Raw genomic sequence first — 6,489 nt, 5'->3', positions numbered from 1 at the left:
AGTGATGTCGTTGCTCTCCGTCGCAGCCGAGCGCGCGCGCACCAGTTTCTCTCCGATTTAGAAATAGGTAGGCCAGGCGCCATACGTACTCCTGAATAGTAGGCAGCTTTTGATCAGCAACACTCCGAGCAGAACCGGAAACGAGCTCGTCTACGCCGTGCCGATGCTGCAGCTCGGGCAGAAGAACAGGCTCGTGCAGCCGAGCGCGAGCCCAAACTGCGTACCGAAGATCCGGCAGCCTACGAAGCCGTCGTTTTATGAGCCGTTGGGATTAACCCAGTGATCAACACGGGGGCCAAAAGTTTCAGCTTCGCCGACTAACCATCTGTACGGAGCGGTGACTTTTCCTGTAGGAAACCGGCCTCGCGTGTCTGATGAGACGGCTGACGCAGTTTTGCGAAGAATTGCCGAAGGGATCACGTCGAGTTAATAAAACACTTTTGGACACGTGCTTTTAGTTCAATATCTGCTTTACGTCATTGCATGTGCGCTGCGCGAAAAAAATAACGGGTAGAAGGGGTGTTCAATATATTGGACATCGCGCTGAGCTGGAACTATCGCGGATATTGAAAAAATATTTAACACTGTTCGCCTTCGTAACCATGCTGGCTTATTCTGAAAGATTAGGAAACATCTGCGCAGACGAATGCATCCCTTGTCGCAGGAGGATAAAGAAAAACACTGATCTTATAGGGATATTTAAAATGTACCGCACAAATATTAGCACTCTACTGAATGAATCTTTGGTGCACACTTGAATAATATGTTTAAAGAGCATTAGTAAAACATGTTAGAAAGTCGACGTGTGGGTCCTTCTATCCGCGTTAGTGTGTCGTACTACAACGCGTTCACTTCCTTCATTGTTTTATGCGGATAACAATGGCACGTACACTCGAGGCGGGTTCTTCTCGTTTCCTTCACCTCTTCGCTCTCTCCACGCGCAATGCGCGTTCCGCGAGTTGAGCGTCAGAAGGTCTCTAAAAAATCAGCTGTGCCTTTGGCAGCGCAAGCAACGAATCCATGTGAACGGCCCGCGACGCTCCAGTCAATCTGCTCTGCCAAAGCAAGGGCAGCGTTCAGGCTTGCACTGCTGGCACGGGCGTTGCACGCGCTCACATGCGCGAAGAAACGCACGTGGTATTTCAAAGCGAAAGCTTTACTGGCCGCGAACTTGCGATTTCGCCATGGCCGTGCTCCGAGGAGGCGCATGACGTCACACCGCGGTCCTCGTCACACCGCGTTCGCCTCCGCTCACTCCGCCAGCTGCGTCGCATGCCTGATGACATGTCGGAGGAGTTAAAAGGAGAGCTCGCGTGCGCCGCAACCACAGTTGAGGCGGCGGTGTGGACGGCGACAATTCTGATAAGTAGGAGGAGGCCTGGAATCTACATCGCAACGAGATGAAGAGGAAACGAATCGCCCAGGAAACAGACGAACAGTGCGCCGAACGACTGGCTAAACGCCGCAGCATAGCTAGACAACCAGACTAACCAGGACTTGCAATCAAGATTAACCAAGGCTAACCATGCTATGCCTTAGCTTTCGCTACGTATATCCTGGCATAGCCGAGCTAAGCCACTACCAATTTTTTTTCTCTTTAGTGTGATCTCGAGCGTCATCGAAGTACGGCGCCTGCAACGTTGCAGGTGGTGCACCTCCCATTTCAATGCGAGCTTTTTTTTTGTTACAGCGAAGGTATTTATAGATAGGGTAGCATGAATTTGTCTTTTGCGTGTGCAAAATCGTGGGCCGATCCCGGAGATAATGCAATGCTGCGCCGACCCGCGGTGGAGGTGTAGTAGGCTTCAAGTACCACACGAACTTGCAAAAATAAGTTTGATATCTTGGGTCGAACTAGAACTCGTATCAGGTATTTAGCTGATATGAACAGATACTGCACTTTGACCCACGTCCGCCATGCCTAATGCCCCTGTCAAACGGGCAAGTTAAGTGCACTTACGGGGTGTGCGCTTCGGGGCCATGAGTATTAGTATTACACCATGAGTGACACTTTAGGCTGCGCGATGCTAAGCGGGAAATCAGAGCGCACTCGCACTAAAACAAAAATGGCGATAGTCTAAAATCACGTTTTCGAAGATGTAGATTAAAATAAGAAAGCTTCTAAAAAGCGATTGCTTTTGTTCTATTGTAGATAAAAAACAATCTTAATCTAAGTTTACTCAACAACAAATGAAGATATGTTTATCACAAGAAATTAAAGTCAAGGCCAGTCAAGACGAATGACTAGCCAATCCCAAACAAGATGGTGGCGTGCGACGAGGCGGCATTTGATCCTGCTAGAACAGAATATATCAGCGAGTTCTCGTCTGATTATGTTGTTAAAAGCTGTTCAACAGCTAGAATGAACTTCTGTGTCCTTTTTCTGTGCATTACATGTTGTAGCGTTGAAGCCGCTGTCGGCGAGGATACGCACTCGACGAGCAAAGTGCGTTCCGTGAATGCATATGGAATAGCGTAAGTTATTCGAGACACGACGAAGGCTTGGACAAGCCGAAGCGTGTCCGCCTCCCCCATGCCTCTTGTCTTGGTTGTTATTCGCCGGATCATGTGCGTAACTTGGGCTGTTGTATTTTTAAGCTTTTGAATTAATATTGTATTGGTGCGATCCGACTGGAAAACCATTCCCAATATCTTTACGCTCTGAGATGGAACGATGGTGTGTCCGTCCAGTTGTATGTTGATAGTGGGCGAGTCGGATGTGTGCTTCTTTCGCGGTGAGACCAGGAGTAGCTCCGACTTTTGGGGGGCGCAGCTGAGCCCGCATGACTTAGCATAGTCGCTCACCACGTCTGCAGCTTCCTGCAAGCGGTTCTCCATTTTCCCGATGGACCCTGTGGACGACCAGATGGTAATGTCGTCGGCATATAGGCACTACTCAACGAGACGGAACTGAAGAAAATCAACACAATGATCAGAAAGGCATATAAGCAGGCGATGGGCCTGCCAACCAGTACGTCCACAGAGCGCCTACTACGACTAGGTGTGCACAACACGGCCGAGGAGCTGATCGAGGCACATTTATCCAGTCAGCGAACAAGGCTGGCGGTTACGGAAGCAGGGAGGTCCATTCTCTTACGCCTGGGGCTCTCTGCCCCTCTGAGACATCCGCCGCCTCAGACTGTGAGCTTACCCCATGCCATCCGGAGAAACATCACCGTACGTCCTCTACCTCGCAATATGCACCCAGTGCACCACGCAGAGCGAAGGGAGGCCCGCGCCCTGGCCATACACAAGCGATACGGGACTTTACCCTCTACAGCCTACACGGACGCGGCTTCTTACTCCAGACGCGCAGCCACAACAGCCACCGTAGTCGTGAACACAGAACATCGGAGCAGCATTTCGCTCACACGAAACAATCCCCTCCAAGCCGAGGAAGCAGCCATAGCCCTCGCCCTCTCCCAAACAGAGGTTGAAGTCATAGTGACCGACTCCCAACAGGCGTGCCGCAACTTTGCTAGCGGCAGAATTCATACCACTACGCTCCGGATCATCAATCAAAAGCCGCCAACGAGATCAGTCATGATCATCTGGGCGCCAGCTCATCAAGGCATTCCTGGCAACGAGGTCGCCAACCACGTGGCTCGAGATCTGACCCACCGAGCCGACGCCGAGGAATCTGAACCCGAGCGCATGCACCCTCTAGTCTCTTACCAAGACATCACACAACACTACAAGCTAACCCGCAGAACATATGCACCCCCACACAAGTCACTACCTAGAGAGCAGGAGCGATTCCTCCGAGCTCTACAGGTTAATACATTGCCCCACCCAAGCAGAAATCACCTCATAGACCCTACAAAATTCTCTCCGCAATGCCGGAAAGATAATGGAAAAGATGATCCTTGCCCGCTTGGAGTGGTACCTGGAGCACTACAACATGTTACCGAATTGCATGGCTGGTTTTCGACGAGATCGCTCTTCAGTAGACAGTGTTGTTGATCTCGCTACGTACGTCCAGCTTCAAAAGTCACGCAAAAGACTATCTGCAGCTTTGTTCTTGGATGTCAAGGGGGCATACGATAACGTATCTCACGAGGCTATCCTCGATGCTCTTGAGATGGTTGGCCTAGGTGGTCGAGTTTTCCAATGGATCTCTCATTACCTTTTTATGAGATCCTTTTTTGTCTGTACCAGTGATGGCAAAACCGCACTACACTACACGTACCGAGGTGTTCCTCAAGGCGGTGTACTAAGCCCTACCCTATTCAACCTCACACTCATTGGTCTCGTTGATCATCTGCCAGCAGCGATCAAGATATCAATGTACGCCGACGACATAGACAAGAACGGCACCGAGAGCGGCGCTGCTGCGCCGGCGTTGAGAGCGCCGCATGCGAAGCAAAATTCTATTAGCGGGTGGTACCCCTCTCCCATCTCTCGTTCGTGCCGCCTTGATTGCCTCCTGCACTGCGCGTGTTTTGGCACGTTTCGCGCCGCGCGCGGTGTGTGCCTACGTGTGTGCGCGTGGAGACTTCGTTCGAAGGGCGGTGTACAGTCTGTTTCACATTTAGGGGAAAACTCGCAGCGCACTGCATCGCGATGCGACGAGCGCTTGAGTCCGGCGGCGGCAGCAGCTCGCGCAGGTGCTCGAGGGGCGGGATCTTGAACGGCGTCGTCTGCTACGGCGGCGCGCGTTGGCCGCATTGTCGGAAAACGTTCTACTATCAGTTGCAGGGCGCCGATCTCATCGCTACGGCGTGAAATGAGCCGGTATTCTTTACTATGCGTTGTGCGACGCCCACTGATACGCCTCGAAGGTAAGTTCATCGCTGTAGGGCAGTCACAGACGACGTACTGATTCCATACATTCTTGACGGCCCGTTTCTGGAAGGCGACTATATATTCTAACGCGATAGGTCGCCGATCCACACTGCTCGTGTGGTGCAACAACTGCTAGAAGAGCGCGCAGTCACTCTCTTGGAGTGGCCGCCTCAATCGCCGGGCGCCAACATCATTTAAAATGTCTGGGGCTCGTTGAAAGTATCGCTGGCGCACCGTCCCCTCTATCAGTCGCCCGAGGATAGGCTTCGATCCACCATCGTCACTGACTGAGACGTGCTGCGAATGAACACATCCCTGATCAAGTCATTCTGCACTTCACTGCCTTCCAGGATGAGCGCTGTCATCGCTGCCGCTGGGGACATGACGAGATACTAACTGAAGTTCCGAGCGTGACGTGTCCAATTCCCCGCCGGCGGGCAGAGTCTGTCTTGTGTAGCGAATGATTGTCGAGAAAAACCATTTCCAGCTCATTGCCTGAACCTAAAACATTCATTTAATCGTATCCGTTTGTTTCATCGTGTTCGACTCCCACAGTTATCATTGTTGAGTGCTTTGTTTTCCTTTCGAGTCAAACAAAGACTGAACACGTTGCGCGCACATCTTGGTGCGTCTTGTCGCTGCTTATTACGGTAGCACACACAGTAAAGAAATATACGTACACTGCCCCTGACAGTACCACGCTTCCCGACAATGCGGCCAGCGCGCGCCGCCTAGGAGACGACGCAGATCACAACTCCGCCCCTCGAGCGTCTGCGCCTGCTCGAGCTGCTGCCACCGCACGACTGCATTGCTTGCCGCATCGCGATGCAATACGTTCCCAGTTTTCCCCTAAGTGTGAAACAGACTGTACACGCTTCTATTTGCCTTTAAGAAGATCGGAACGCTTGACGATTATTTTTATGGCTGCAATGCGGCGAAAGGGCAGCGTCTGCTTAACCATGTAAGTGACGCTGAGCAGGTGATTGGAAACGACATCATATGTACCGCCGGAAAGGAGGAGGAGGACGAGGAGACAAAGGGGAGGAAAGACAGGGAGGTTAGCCAGTGTAAGTACCGGCTGGCTACCCTGTGCTGGGGAAAGGGGTAAAGGGAATAAAAGGAGAAAGAAGAAGAGGGGGAAAAATGGAAAAAATTAGAGAAAATTCACACACTAACGCGAAACTACGCGCTACAACGTTCAAAGGCGGTCGCACAATTCGCATGTCCTTAAAAACTCCAACAAAGCCCTTAAGGCCTTGAGTGCCGAAGCCCGTCTGGACCAATGTCCTAGAGCTTTTTCCTCTGTAAAGGGGCGATTGTCCAGTTTTGCGAGAGCGGTCACGAGCACATTTCTTCGCATTGCGTAACGGGGACAGTCACATAGGAGGTGTTGAATCGTCTCCTCGCAGCCGCAGGTGTCACAAGTAGGGCTGTCGGCCATTCCAATGCGGAATGAATAGGAGTTCGTGAATGCCACGCCGAGCCACAGGCGGCACAGAAGTGTTGCTTCCGCTCGTGGCAACCCTGGTGGTAGGCGGAGTTGCAGACGTGGATCCAATTTGTGGAGACGTGCGTTCGTGAAATCACTGGTGTTCCACAGATTCTGCGTAAGCTCGCGGGCGAGGTAGCGAAGACTTGTGGCTGCATCTGTTCTTGACAGCGGTATGGGTATAATCTGGGCACCATCATGAGCCGACCGGGCAG

At 51.9% G+C, this 6,489-nt stretch overlaps 1 protein-coding gene and 1 pseudogene across 4 annotated transcripts in view; one reads left to right on the top strand and one right to left on the bottom strand.

Moving 5' to 3' along the window:
• Positions 1 to 6,489, top strand: part of LOC126526468 (cytochrome P450 3A6-like) — a 61,637-nt gene that overhangs the window by 2,002 nt on the left and 53,146 nt on the right. The gene's annotated exons all lie outside the window — the stretch shown is intronic.
• LOC140213055 (U2 spliceosomal RNA) lies at positions 1,740 to 1,950 on the bottom strand (annotated as a pseudogene).

Source organism: Dermacentor andersoni, chromosome 8 (genome assembly GCF_023375885.2).
Source record: "Dermacentor andersoni chromosome 8, qqDerAnde1_hic_scaffold, whole genome shotgun sequence".
Classification (NCBI taxonomy): domain Eukaryota; kingdom Metazoa; phylum Arthropoda; class Arachnida; order Ixodida; family Ixodidae; genus Dermacentor; species Dermacentor andersoni.
This window is presented reverse-complemented; position numbering and strand designations above follow the sequence as displayed.